Here is a 16,173-nt window from a genome sequence, read left to right as displayed (position 1 = left end):
TATATTGGAGCACAGTTGATTAACAATGCTGTGTTAGTTTCAGGTGTACAGGAAAGTGATTCAGTTATACATATACATGTATCTATTCTTTTTCAAATTCTTTTCCCATTTAGGTTATTACAGAATATTGAGCAGAGTTCCCTGTGCTATACAGTAGATCCTTGTTGGTTGTCTATTTTAAATATAGAAGTGTGTACATGTCAATCCCAAACTCCCAATCTATCCCTCTGCCCAACGCTTTCCCCCTAGTAACCATAAGTTCCTTCTCTAAGTCTGTGAATCTGTTTCTGTTTTGTAAATAAGTTTATTTGTATCATTAAAAAAAATGTCATATAAGCGATATCATATATTTGTCTTTCTTTGTCTGACTTACTTCACTTAGTATGATAATCTCCAGGTCCACCTATGTTGCTGCAAATGGCATTATTTCATTCTTTTTATGGCTGAGTAATATTCCATTGTATATATGTACCACATCTTCTTTATCCATTCATCTGTTGATGGACATTTAGGTTGCTTCCATGTCTTGGCTATTGTAAACAGTGCTGCAATGAACATTGGGGTACATGTACCCTTTCAAACCATGTTCTTCTCTGGGTATATGCCCAGGAGTGGGATTCCTGGGTCATGTGGTAGTTCTATTTTTAGTTTTTTATGGAATCTCCATACTGTTCTTCATAGTGGCTGTATCAATTTACATTCCCACCAACAGTGCAAGAGGGTTCCCTTTTCTCCACACCCTCTCCAGCATTTGTTTGTGGATTTTTTTGATGATGGCCATTCTGACTGGTGTGAGGTGATATCTCATTGTAGTTTTGATTTGCATTTCTCTAATAATTAGTGATTTTGAGCATCTTTTCATGTGCTTTTTGGCCATCTGTATGTCTTCTTTGGAGAAACGTCTATTTAGGTCTTCTGCCCATTTTTTGATTGGGTTGTTTGGTTTTTTTTTTTCTTTCTTTTTGCGATATGCGGGCCTCTCACTATTGTGGTCTCTCCTGTCGTGGAGCACAGGCTCCGGACGCGCAGGCTCAGCGGCCATAGCTCACGGGCCCAGCCGCTCCGCGGCATGTGGGATCTTCCCGGACCGGGGCACAAACCCGTGTCCCCTGCATTGGCAGGTGGACTCTCAACCACTGCGCCACCAGGGAAGCTGGGTTGTTTGTTTTTTTGATATTGAACTGCATGAGCTGTTTGTATATTTTGAAGATTAATCCCCTGTCAGTTGCTTTGTTTGCAAATATTTTCTCCCATTCTGAGGGTTGTTTTTTCGTTTTGTCTATGGTTTCCTTTGCTGTGCAAAAGCTTTTGAGTTTAATTGTTTATTTTTGTTTTTACTTCCATTACTCTAAGAGACGGCTCAAAAAAGATATTGATGCAATTTATGTCAAAGAGTGTTCTGCCTATGTTTTCCTCTAAGCGTTTTATAGTATCTGGTCTTACATTTAAGTCTTTAATCCATTTTGAGTTTATTTTTGTGTATGGTGTTAAAGAATGTTCTAATTTCATTTTTTTACATGTAGCTGTCCAGATTTCCCAGCACCATTTATTGAAGAGACCATTTATTCCTCCATTGTATATTCTTGCCTCCTTTGTCATAGATTAATTGACTATAGGTGCATGGGTTTATTTCTGGGTTTTCTATCCTGTACCATTTATCTATTTATCTGGTTTTGTGCCAGTACCATTCTGTTTTGATGACTGTAGCTTTGTAGTATAGTCTGAAGCCAGAGAGCATGATTCCTCCAGCTCTGTTTTTCCTTCTCAAGATTGCTTTGGCTATTCGGGGTCTTTCGTGTCTCCATACAAATTTTAAGATTTTTTGTTCTAGCTCTGTGAAAAATGCCATTGGTAATTTGATAGGGATTGTATTGAACCTGTAGATTGCCTTCGGTAGTGTAGTCATTTTGACAATATTGATTCTTTTAATCCAAGAACAAGGTACATCTTCCATGTGTTTGTGTTGTCTTCAATTTCTTTCATCAATGTCTTGTAGTTTTTGGAGTACAGGTCTTTTGTCTCCTTAGGTAGGTATTTTCCTAAGTATTTTATTCTTTTTGATGCACTTGCTCTTTCTTTTGTTTTTGATCTTTTGCTGTATGAATTTTCTTTAATTTGCTTTTAGCTTCTCCAGTGATTTGAAAATAACTCTGTAACTGTTTTAATTAATTTTATAATTGTTTTGGTAAGTTTCATTTTTAGCAAAAAGAACTTTTAGTCTATATTTCTCCAGTCATTAAAGTAAAAAATACAATGGTATATTTGATCTCTCCCCCCACTCCCACAAGTCATTGTGAGGATAACCTGGGTTTAGACCCACATGCCATTAAGTGACTGATTAGACATTCTACATTCTATTTTTCAGTACATGGTGGTGGTAGAATATATTACTGTTTAGTAATATTTGCAGTCTTTCCTCAGAGGGGGATTATACACCCTTGGCCTGTTTATTGATTTCAGGTGTGACCATATGACTTGCTTTGGCTAATACAATTTTGAGCAGAAGCATCCTGTGGCACTCTCAGGCAGAAACTTAAGAGCCAGCATGTGCTCTGCCATCCTCTTTTCCCTCTGTCACTGTGACTGGCATGTTCTGGATAGTTTCTGTTCCCTCAGCCTGTGTGCTGCTGGACTGAGAGTGATTATTATGCACAAAGTCCCACTGCTGATCTGCTGTGGACATATCCTGTGAGTGAGAAAAACTAACCTCAGGTTTTATAGGCCACTTAGAGTATAGGATTATTTGTTACCTCAGCATTACTTAGCTTCCCCTGACTGACACAAGGATGTTTGGAGAAGTGTCTGACAAGAATGAGTTTGCCCTCAGAAAATTAATTTAGTAAAATCTATCCACAGTGTGGTAATTGTCTACTTTGGTAGTCAAGCAAGAGACTGTAAATGTGTTCTGGAATGTCCAAGAACTGTCCTGGGACAAAGCAGTTCTGCTTCACAGGACAGAAATTAGTGGTCTCCTCAAGAGATACAGTTAGAGAGACCCTTGAGAGCCAAATATTCAGTAATGAAGGTTTTGTCCTTGTCCTGAAGGCAGCAAGAATCTGGTAGATGGTCTTAAACACTCATTTCTTCATTCCACAAACAAGTACTGAACAATGATATGCTCATCATTAGTTTTAGTAATGGCACCAGCTGTGAGCAAAATAGTGTTCCTTCCTTGAGGCAAGATGACAAGCCATGTCCCTGACCCTGTGGTGATGCCAGCATAGCCAACTCAAAAGTCTCTGACAGGACTACTCTTGCTTCTTGCCTTAAAAGTTACTATGAGAAATTTTGGATCAACAGTTGGTGGCGTAATTCATTCCACAGGAAAGTATGGAGCTACGTGCAAGACGTGTAACACAGTCAGCTTAGAAAAACAAGATCTGAATGATTCGGGCCAATGTTCCAGTTTAGACAAGAAATATTGTAGGCTTGAAAGCTATCTTGTGATTAAAATAAATGTTGGGGTTTTGATGAGAGGAATTTAAATAATCTTTGTAATTGATTTTGTGTTCCTGGTCCTGACATTGTAGCTGCTTAAGTAAAAAGAAAAATTCTAGTTATTACAAATGGAGTTGTCCAAAGAAAATCCCCTGAAAATTCTGTAATAAAACAGTACTGTCAAGATGACCTATTCAGTTAAAAACTGTATTACACATAAAATTATATGTTTCTGTATCTATGAACTGGGAATGTTTGATTGAGGGGAGAAATAATGTCACAAGGGTAATTCTAGATTTGTCATTAAAGACGTCTGTGTTCAGAAATGAAGTCACTATTTTATAAGTAAACCATGTTTCTCAGGTTACTCCAATCTTGAGGGCAAAATAGAATAATAATGACAATTAAAAAGAAGAAATATTTCTCTGGCTCTGCCACTATTCACACTTCCTGGACACTTATCTCTTTGATATTTCTGTCAGAAGTGTCTTATGTGTGATAAGTCGTCTGTTATTTGCCTCCTCTTTCACTTTGGTTTGCCGGTGATGTCTTCTATGTGCAGTACTTAGGTAAGACCCAGTGCAGGTGCCATCACTACTGGTTCTGGGAGATGCGTACACTGATACTGCCCTGACATATTGACATAGGTGGTACTGATATCTGTGCCAAGGTTCTCTTGACACTGCCAATACTGCTGGCATAGTATGCATTGACTATACAAAATACTGTCACCAATGCCACATATATAGCTCCTTTATCCTCTACTCATTTTTCTTCCCAAATAGATCTCTTTAGTCTATTTCCATCATGCCTCAAAACATGCTCAGTCTTGCTTGTGTTCTAGAATAAAGGCAGTTTAGAATCAAGCTTGGATCTCAAAAACTTTGAGAACAATTGTATTGTTATCATTTGCAAAGCTATGGATGGGGACCCCTATCACTGCGTATATCTGAGCTAACATAATCTAGTCTGAACTGCCTCATGGAGGTGAGGATAAAAATATTTCCAGCAGCCTCCTCAAATAATCCATTATCTGTGAATGTTCTTGTCATTCAAATACACAGAGTTGTACAGTACTGCTCTCTGGTCTAACACCAATTCTATTCCGTACATACGAACAAACTTAATTTAGGCAACATTTACCTCTAGAGGTAATTTGTTCCCTTTGGGATGTATATAAAAATATTTCAGGGACTTTCCTTGTGGTCCAGTGGGTAAGACTCCACACTCCCAATGCAGGGGGCCCGGGTTTGGTCCCTGGTCAGGGAATGAGATCCCACATGCATGCCGCAACTAAGAGTCCGCATGCCGCAACCAAAAATAATAAATAAATAAATATTTTAAAAAATCTTTCAAATGCTGAACTCTATTTCTCCCTCCCTTTCTCCTGCCTTTTCTTTCTTCCATTTCTTTTTTCCTTCCTCCCTCCCTCCCTTTCTTTCTTGCTCCCTTCCTTCCTTCCTTTCCTTCCTTCCTTCCTGCCTCCCTCCCCTCCTTCCTTCCTTCCTTCCATCCTTCCTTCTTTCCTTCCTTCTCCTTTATAAGACAATTCTCTATGAGTCTCTTATGTTTCTGCATGTCTTGTGAGCAAAGGCATTGACCATCTCTGGTCTGGACTATCTTTTCCAGGATGTTTGTATAGCAAACAGCATTGGAAAATGGAGATAGTGTCTTTCCCTGGAGCAAGAAAGCAGGTTGTTTACTGTGCAGTATCATAAAGGTAATGATTTAATTTGGGGCAAAGAATTCAGGCAGGTTTACTGCCCATTACAGAAGATTCAAGTTCCCTAAGCTCAAGGTTTCTGTGCTTGATGAAGATACACTGCCTGTGCAACATCCACTTGGACCCTGTGCAGTGTCCCTGTGAGACAGTGGGAACAGGGGAACTGGCACAAATGTGATCCGCAGGCTACTTGCTGTGCCTTTGTCTCTGACTCAGGATCTTATGCCTTCTCCCAGCACTCATGAAACTGTGCCAGGCTAAGTTATTAGCTTCCAAGTAAGGTAAAATCTCAAACTCATCACAGTTCCTGACTCTTAAAGAGAGAGATGTAAGCTTCCCAACATTAAGATTTCTTTAAAATAAAACCAAAGGCAGAGGAAAGAATCTCTGAACTAGAGATATATCAATAGAATCCTCAAAACCCCAAAAGCAAAGAGAACAAAGACCAAGTAAAAAAAAAAAAAAAAAAAAAAAGAACAGAATATCCAAGGACCGTGGGACAACAACAAAAGGTGTAACATACGTGTAATAGGAATACAAGAAGGGGAAGAAAGAGAGAAAGGAGAAGAAATATTTGAAACAATAATGACTGAGAATTCCTGCAAAGTAACCAGACACCAAAACACAGATCCAGGAAGCTCAGAGAACATGTTTCTAAAAGCTTAGAAATATGTAGGCTATTTAGTTTGGCTGATTTCTGATAGAAAAAACTATGATAAAATATTCACAGATCTCTTTTCTTAGAGAGTTCCAGTTTGCAGCATATTAATTCTTAAACATATTAGGCAGTGGAAATTCTGATTTTCTCATTAATTTCAGACTTTATCTCTGTAAAACAAATGTATGACTACTAAAGTTACTCACAGTTTTCAAATGTCTGAAGTCAGCTATCGTAGTCTATCTCGTCTCCTTCAGTCTTCTATTTGAACTAAAATTTCTCCATCCTTTGATGAAATTTCTTCAATTGGTTTTGAGTCCAATCATCATCCTATACTTTCCTTTGAAAAAGTTCTACTATATATGCATTCTACTATAATATGCATCCAGTATTTCTATATACTATCAAGTTTCCATAGCTCAATTGTAAACTGAAAAGAAAAACCCTATACAATTTAAAATAGCTCCATAAAAAATAATTTAGGATAATTCTAACTAAAAGCATGTACAGAATCTATACACTAAAGCTAAAAAAAACACTCAATAACTTAATAAAAAAGACCCAAATGAGTGAAGAGAGATACCATGTTCATGGATTAGAAGACTTGATATAATTAAGATACCAATTTTTCTCAAACTGATATAAGATTTAAATGAATTCAAATAAAAATCCAATAAGGATATTTTGTAGATACAGATAAGCTGATTCTAAAGTTACATGTAAAGACACAGGAATTGCAATAGAACAAGAAAAAAAATGAAGTAGAATAACCATTGTACTTGATTTTGACTTATGATAAAGCCACAGTAATCAAGATAGTGTGGTACTGGTGAAACAATGGACTCATCAATCAATGGAACACAATAGTCAAATATATAGTCAATTGATTTTTGACAAAGGTACAAAGGCAATTCAATGAAGAAAGGGAACTTTTCTCAACAAATGGTGTTGGAATAATTGGACATCCCTATTCAAAAAATCCTAATTTTACACCTTACACAAAAGTTAACTCAAAATAGATCATTGATATAAACATGAAATTATCAAGATTTTAGAAGTTTACATAGAAGAAAACCTGCATGACCTTGGGTTTGGGAAACAGTTTTTGGATACAACACCAAAGCATGATTTCTCAAAAATGGATAAATTGAACTTCATCAAAGTTAAAAAACATTTGCTCTGCAAAAGACACCATTAAGAGGATGATAAAGAGCAGACTGGAAGAGAACATCTGCAGATCGTGTATCTGACAAAACAGTGTATCCAGAATATACAAAGAACTCTGAAAACTTGACTGCAAGAAAACAAACACCCAGTGAAAAAATGGGCAAAAGACTTGAATAAGTACGTCACCAAATAAGACATACATTTAGCAGATAAGTAAAAAGATGCTTAGGGCTTCCCTGGTGGCGCAGTGGTTGAGAGTCCGCCTGCCGATGCAGGGGACACGGGATCGTGCCCGGGTCTGGGAGGATCCCACATGCCGCGGAGCGGCTGGGCCCGTGAGCCATGGCCGCTGGGCCTGCGCGTCCGGAGCCTGTGCTCCGCAACGGGAGGGGCCACAGCAGTGAGAGGCCCGCGTACAGCAAAAAAAAAAAAAAAAGATGCTCAGCATCATTAGCCACTAGGGAAGTGTACGTTAAAAGCACTACACACTGATTAGAATGACTAAAAGAAACAAAAAACCAAACAAAGAACTAAAACAAAAAACAAAAACGAAAGACCCCTTAACACTACCAGGTGCTACTAAGAATATGCTGACGGAGACTCTCATACACTGCTGCTGGGAAATGCAAAACGTCCTAGTCATTCTGGAAAATAATTTGGCAGTTCCTTATAAATGTAGACATACATTTACTATGACCCAGCAACCCCTTCCCCATGTTTTTCCCTAGAGAAATGAAAACTTATGTTCATGCAAAAAACTGTACAAAAAGGTTTATAGCAGTTTTATTCATAATCGCCAAGAACTGAACACAATCCAAGTGCCTTTCAATGGGTGAATGCATAAATTGTGGTACCTCCATGTCACAGAATACTACTTAAGAATGAAAAGAATGAACTATTGATGCACACAACGTGAATGACTCTCAAAGGAATTATACTAAGTGAAAGAAGTCTCAGAACGTTACATACTATATGATTGAATTTAAATGACATTCTGGACAGGGCAAAACTATGGAGACAGAGAAGAGATCAGTGGCTGTGAGCGTCTGGGGGTCTGGGAGGGATGTGCCTACAAAGGCGTAGCAGGAGGGAATTTTTTAGGGTAATGAAATTATTTAGTATCTTGATTGTAGAGATGCTTACATGAGTCTACACTGGTCTCAAAACTCAAAGAACTTTACATCAAAAATACTCTCTCCCACAGTATGGAGTTTCCTTAAAAAACTAAAAATAGAACTACCATACAACCCAGCAATCCCACTACTGGGCATATACCCTGAGAAAACCATAATTCAAAAAGAGTCATGTACCAAAATGTTCATTGCAGCTCTATTTACAATAGCCAGGACATGGAAGCAACCTAAGTGTCCATTGACAGATGAATGGATAAAGAAGATGTGGCACATATATACAATGGAATGTCACTCAGCCATAAAAAGAAATGAAATTGAGTTATCTGTAGTGAGGTGGATGGACCTAGAGTCTGTCATACAGAGTGAAGTAAGTCAGAAAGAGAAAAACAAATACTGTATGCTAACACATATATATGGAGTCTAAAAAAAAAAAAAAGGTCATGAAGAATCTAGGGGCAAGATGGGAATAAAGATGCAGACCTACTAGAGAATGGACTTGAGGACACGGGGAGGGGGAAGGGTAAGCTGGGACAAAGTGAGAGAGTGGTAGTGTATATGTGGACATATATACACTACCAAATGTAAAATAGATAGCTAGTGGGAAGCAGTCGCATAGCACAGGGAGATCAGCTCGGTGCCTTGTGACCAGCTAGAAGGGTGGGATAAGGAGGGTGGGAGGGAGTCGCAAGAGGGAGGAGATATGGGGATATATGTATATGTATAACTGATTCACTTCATTATAGAGCAGAAACTAACACACCATTGTAAAGCAATTATACTCCAATAAAAATGTTAAAAAATAATAATAAAATAATGAATTCCACAGAGTTTACAGAGTGTTGATAGCTACTTCTAATGGAATACTATATAGCCATTAAAAGAATAAGAGCTGCATGCTTTGCTGTGGAAAGAACTCCACAATGTATTGTTAAGAAGAAAAAAGGGCTTCCCTGGTGGTGCAGTGGTTGAAAGTCCGCCTGCCGATGCAGGGGACATGGGTTCGTGCCCCGGTCCGGGAAGATCCCACATGCCGTGGAGCGGCTAGGCCCGTGAGCCATGGCCGCTGAGCCTGCGCGTCCGGAGCCTGTGCTCCGCAACGGGAGAGGCCACAACAGTGAGAGGCCTGCGTACCGCGAAAAAAAAAAAAAAAAGAAGAAGAAAAAAATGAAGGTTCCAAAAAAAAAAAAAAACTCTCTCCCAAATCTACACACACACATGCACATAATATATATGTATGCCTATAGACATATATGTACACACATATTTTTGATTATGCTGGTGGATTATGCTTGGGTGTATGCATTTGTCAAAATTCATCGATACTTAAAATGGGTACATTTAATATTATGTAAATTGTACCTGAATAAATTTGATTTAAAAAATGTGGCAACCAGACAGCAACAGAAAAGAACTGAACCTAAGGCTTTGGGTAATAACTAATTAGCATTAGGTAGAACTGGACTGTTCTCTACCTTGTTATATGCTCTATTGAGATCCATGAATTTTATTAATAAAGTATGCAATGATATTTATTGGGCAACCACAATGTACAGAGTACTACGCTATGTGATATAAGAAATAGAGATGGTTTCTGCCTTTTGAAATATTCTCCAGTAACCATAAAAGAAATAGTATGAATATGTCATATGGAAATAGAACAGACAACATAAATTCCTGTTCTTTTCTGCCTCACCTATGAAGTTATAAACTCTCTGAATATCAGCAGCAACTATTGGGAAATATAAACTACTTTTTAAGAGGTTGATTGTACTAGTTCAAGGAAACAAAAATAATTGCACTTAGGTAGTTTGAAATCAAAGCAAGTCATTGAAAATGTTAGCTTGTAAGATTAACTGGTTTGAAAGAGGTTTTAAACTATGAATCTCTTTCAGGGAAAAACAATCTGAGATTCTGTTAATATGGACGCTTTTAACTATATTCAACAAACGTTATTTAGATTATTTGGGTTTTGGGTCCACGTAATAGCTGACATTACCTCTTGTACCCAAAACACATATAAAGTGTGTTTCACTAAATATATGTCTTGAGCAATCACTTGTGCACTGGGAAATAGATGCTGTGAACTGGAGCAAAGGGAATCTGCTGTGACTGTAAGAGGAAGAGTGACTAATGTCAGAATTCACCACAGGAAAAAAAAGGATGGGTAAAATTATGCTACTTATGTTGCCTTCTTAGGAAGAAATTTTGATAACCCTATTTTGCATTAGGATATATATGAATCTTAAGATGTTGAACTTTTTTTTTTACAAATTCTATTTTGTTTCTTGAGAAGTTGATTTGTAAACCTGTAAACTTCTTTATTAAGTAACAAAATTGGTGATTTTTCTAGGAAGAACTGAAATATACTTTGCAGAAATTTTAAAACATTGAGATATAGCTGACATATAATATTGTGTTACTTTTAGGTGTACAACATAATGATTCGATATATGTGTAGATTGTGAAATGATCACCAAAATAAGTATAGTTAACATCCATCACCACACAGTTACACATTTCTTTTTCTTATGATGAGAACTTTTAAGATATACTCTCTTAGCAACTTTCAAATATGCAATATGGTATTGTTAACTATAGTCACCATGCTGTACATTAATTACATATTCAGAATTTATTTATCTTATAACTGGAAGTTTGTACCTTTTGATCACCTTCACCCGTTTTGTCCACCTTTCACCCTCCACCTTTGGTAACCATCAATCTCTTCTCTGAGTTTTTGATTCTACTGTATTTGCCTTTCTCTGTCTGACTTATTTTACTTAGCATAATGCTCTCAAGGTCCATCCATGTTGTTGCAAATGGCAGGTTTTCCTTCTCTTTTATGGCTAAATAATATTCCAATGTGCTGTATATATACATATATCACATTTTCTTCATTCATTTATCTGTTGATGGACATTTAGGTTGTTTCCGTATCTTGGCTATTGTACTGTAAATAATCCTGAAATGCACATGGGGGTGCAGATATCTTTTGAGACAGTGATTTTGTTTCCTTTGTATCAATACCCAGGATTGGAACTGCTGGATCATATGGTGGTCCTATTTTTAATTTTTTGAGGAAACTCCATACTATTTTCCATAGTGGCTGCACCAATTTACCAACAGTGCACAAGGGTTCCCTTTTTTCCACATCCATGCCAGCATTTGTTATCTCTTGTCTTTTTGATAATAGTAGAAATTTTAATAAAAATCACAATCTTCCTATGAGGAAATATTTTTACTAATTTGATCTATGGTTTATGTGTCTTTTTACTTTATATAAATATAAATTACTTAAGTTACAGAATTATCAGCTGGATATTAACCTAACAAAATACTCGACTTCACAATAGAAAAAACTGAGACCAGAGTTTCTTTCTTTTTTTTTTTTTTTTTGCAGTACGCAGGCCTCTCACTGTTGTGGCCTCTCCCTTTGCGGAGTACAGGCTGTGGACGCGCAGGCTCAGCGGCCATGGCTCACAGGCCCAGCCGCTCTGCGGCATGTGGGATCTTCCCGGACCGGGACACGAACCCGTGTCCCCTGCATTGGCAGGCGGACTCTCAACCACTGCGCCACCAGGGAAGCCCCAGAGTTTCTTAAATGATTTGTTCAAAGTCACACAGGCAGTTTGTACAAGAATTGGTGCAAAACCTCAGGAGTCTAGCTGTCCAATACACTTCCCACCTGCCCCCCCAGTGTAGTACATTGACTCTACACAATACATATACACACAGACACAAACATTCACATGTAAACTCATGTCACACGTAGTCACACGCTATCAAACACATATAATGCCTTATTCTGAGTATTGACTTCATAATTATAATTTGCATTGACCAGACTAGTTTCCACATTTTTTTGATTAAAAATACTGGATAGGAGAATATATTTATTGCTATGCGATGATTATAAGATTTAACAAATAAGTTTTATCCTTCAGGGATTTGAAGTGGACACATGAATAAAGAGATTTCCACTCCCCACTCCCTACCCCGGGTCCACTATAAGAAGCAGGTATTCCAGCTGGAAAGCCTCAGTTTCAGATATGTCTGATTGTGGTTAACAGAATTATGGTCCCCAAGTAGATTCCGTAGTCCCGAATCCCTGGGACTATGAATATATTACCTTACATGGTAAAAGGGAACTTTGCAGATATAATAATCATTTGATATTAAAATAGGAAGATTCCTGGATTTTCTAGGTAGACCCAGTTTAATCACATGAGCCTTTAAACCAGAAGAAGGAGGCTGAAGAGTAAGTTAGAGAGATGAAGCGAAGTCAGACTGATTTGAAACACTAAGGATTTGGAACACTGTTTCTGGCTTTAAAGGAGGGGGGTATGAACTAGGAACAGTGGGTATTTTCTAAAAGCTGTGAGTGACTCCCGGAAATGGGAACAATTATTCCAGCAACCTGAAAGGATGCGGATTCTCACTCAGAGTTTCCAGAAAAGAGTCCAGGCCAGCCAGCATCTTGATGAGATTTTGACCAAAGGACCCATCTGCGTCCTCCTGAAATTCTGACTACAACTGTGAGATAATAAATGAGTAGTGTTTTAAGCCACTAAATTTGTAGTAAATTGTTACAGTAGCAATAGAAAATGACCATATGTGGAGGTTGGAAGGATCGCCCACCAGAGGTGTCATGACTAAGATGCCTCCTGGGAATGAACTGGGCTTAAGAGAAGAGAAAGTTGGGGTACTTAGGGTTTTCCTTTGAAAATGTGTTGGGCTCAGAAGACTGAGACCATTTGGAGCGTACAGCTTTGTGTATTTACTCACATTGCTCACTAGTCAGTCCCTTGGACTCATGCTTAAGCCTTAGCTTTCAATAGAGAAGGAGTTAAAAAAAATAAAGAGCTATTTCACAAAAATTTATATAAGATCCTGAAGCTATCAGATGCTGCTTTTTTGTTTTGTTTTTTTAAATAGCATATGTAGCAGAGTTTAACAAAGTTGAATTACTGTTGCTTTCCTCACAGGAAGGTTTCTACTGAAGCGTATTGGCCTCCACAATGTTCAGAGTGCCTTGGACAATGAAAAAGCCACTTCTGAGAAGACACAGTGGAGGAACACGTTTCTAGACTTCCTACTGAATCCAAGGCAATCTCAGTAGCTTTAGAATGACAGTATTTTTATGTTGCTGACCTTTGCTTTAATTGTATAATTTTCTCAGATAAACTAGTTGCCTAAGATTACTGAACAAATCTGTATTTCCAGATCTTAAAATACATGACCTAAATGAAGATTGGGGACCATACCTTAACTCATATAAAAAAGTGTTGAAATTAAGCGTTACTTAGATATTTTAAAACTTGAAGCACTTACATATTTTGGTCCAAAATGGATTTTTAAAAAAATAATTAATTAATTAATTAATATTTGGCTGTGTTGGGTCTTCGTTGCTGTCTGCAGGCTTTCTCTAGTTGCAGAGAGCGGGGGCTACACTTTGTTGCAGTGCACAGGCTTCTCATTGTAGTGGCTTCTCTTTTTGTGGAGCACAGGCTCTAGGCGTGCAGGTTTCAGTAGTTGTGGCGCATGGGCTCAGTAGTTGTGGCTTGTGGGCTCTAGAGCGCAGGTTCAGTAGTTGTGGCGCAGGGGCTTAGTTGCTCTGTGGAATCTTCCTGGACCAGGGATAGAACCCATGTGCCCTGCATTGGCAGGCAGATTCTTAACCACTGTGCCACCAGGGAAGTCCCCAAAATGTATTCTTTTGATTCAAAATCTTGTATTTCCCAAGGGTAATACAACTTAGCTTAATGCTATTTATATGTTGAACTTGGGGCTATAGAAATTTCTTTTCCCAGAAGTAAGAGACATTGAATAGATATTGAAAAGCCCTACAAAGTCCTGAGAAAAAGATTTCCAATGATACATTATGACTTCTATGGAAATCTGGAAATGATTCATGAAATCTTCTTGGCTAGGTTGTGAGTATATGTTTCTGAACTTTCCTAATCCTTATTTTACTCTTGTGGGTTGTTTTTGCCAACAGTTGCAAAATAAAAATTGCTTATATTAGAGCTATAACTGAATATGGACCAAGGAGCTTTCTAAAATTGTAGTTTCTAATAGAAGATTTGGGATTATAGGAGTGATTCCAAGGAGGAGGTGAACGGGGTAGAAATGGTATAAGAAAAGTGGGGAGGGGAAGAAAGCATGGAGTAACTGGGAAGCAGGGAGCACCCCAAATGGATTGCAGAGTTTATGCTGGGAGAAATGAAAGCTAATACTGGGGTCTGTTAGCTTGTTATTTAGGGTTCATTGCAGGAGACAGAAACTATCCTAGATAGTCAAAGCAGTAAGGAATTTAATACAGGGAATTAGGTGCTTACAAAATTTTTAGAATGGAGAAGGAACAGATTCCAGGCTGGGCCTCCAGAAACGTCTTCAGAACAATAAAGAACTGACCTATGGGGGAGCTACCGTGCTTGAGGCCTCATAAAGGCTGTGCCAAAGTCAAGACTACTACCACTGCCTCTATTGCCACTGTGCTTTTACCTCTGAACACCCATGAAACTGAAGAATGGATACTCATAGCTGCTCATAGTTTCTACCGTTAGGGAATCAGCTCAATATGATGCTTTCCAATACCCAGGAATCTGAAATGTAGTCACTTCCAAGGTGATGTTTGCTAGCAGAGACTGCCAAGATGATGACCTCTGATTGATATCTGCTCTTCTTGCCTGTGGGTATAGCTTGAATGAAGAACCTTAGGCCTGAGGGAGTCAGAGTCATATTTTTAACTTTCTAGTTTTTCCAAATACAAGTGGATGAGACTTTGTGAGCCAATTCACAACTTCCACACATTTGAGTAGGTCATGGAAGGCTGGGACAACAAAACTAAGGAATTAACTTACTCTTAGAAAGAAAAGTAGCTCACATATATTGAATGCTTACAATATTCCAGGAATAGTTCAAACCACTTTTATATATAGTATCTTGTTCATTTTTCTCAATAACCCTATGAGAATTTATCTCCAATTTACACATGAAGAAATTGAGACACAGAGAGGCTAAATTACTTGAAAAAGATCACAGAGCCATTGTCTGAACTCATGAACTATGTTCTTTAAAAAATTTAAAAAAATTTTTTTTATGGTGGTAACATTGATTTATAACATTATATATTTCATGTGTGCAACATTATATTTCTAATTTTGTATACCGTACAATGTGCTCACCACCAAAAATTTATTTTCCATCTGTAACCATACTGTTGATCCCCTTTACCCATTCCCCCAACCCCCGTTCCTTTCTCTCTGGTAACCATTACTTTGTTCTCTGTATCTATGTGTTTGTCTTTGTTTGGTTTGATTTGCTCATTTATTTTGTTTTGCTTTGTTTATTAGTTGTTTTATATTCCACATATGAGTGAAATCATACAGTATTTGTCTTTCTCCATCTGACTTACTTCACTTGGAATAATACCTTCAAGTTCCAATCATGTTGTTGCAAATGGCAAGATTTCATTTTTTTTATGACTGACTCGTATTCCATTGTGTGTGTGTGTGTGTGTGTGTATACCACATATTTATTCATTCATCCATTGATGGGCACTCAGGCTGTTTCCATATCTTGGTTACTATAAATAATGCTGTGATGAACATGGGAGTGTAGATATCTTTTCGGATTAATGTTCTTCATATTTTTTGGGTAAATACCCAGAAGTGGCATAGCTGGATAATATGGTAGATGAACTATGTTCTTAAATATCATAATTGCTTCTTGGGGGCGGAATCAAAGTAGGCTACCTGGAGGTGGTAATGCCTCAATTAAGTTTTAGCACGAATAGTAGTTTTCCAGGTGAGGAAGATAGGAAAGAGCTTTTTAGGGAAAGTTGTGGAGATATGATGGAGCATGACTCATTTGGTAAGTTGCTGGTGGTTTTGTTTGGCTGCTATCTAGGTCATGGGATGAAGCAACAAAAGATGGCATTACAGGGACAATCATGGAATAGATTCTAATAGGCCTCTGATTTCCTGTTAAGAGATTTGAATTTTAAAGTGATCAGATTTTCATTTTCAAAAGATTAATCTATTTATATCATG

This window comes from Delphinus delphis, chromosome 11 (assembly GCF_949987515.2).
Source record: "Delphinus delphis chromosome 11, mDelDel1.2, whole genome shotgun sequence".
In the NCBI taxonomy this organism is placed as follows: domain Eukaryota; kingdom Metazoa; phylum Chordata; class Mammalia; order Artiodactyla; family Delphinidae; genus Delphinus; species Delphinus delphis.
This window is presented reverse-complemented; position numbering follows the sequence as displayed.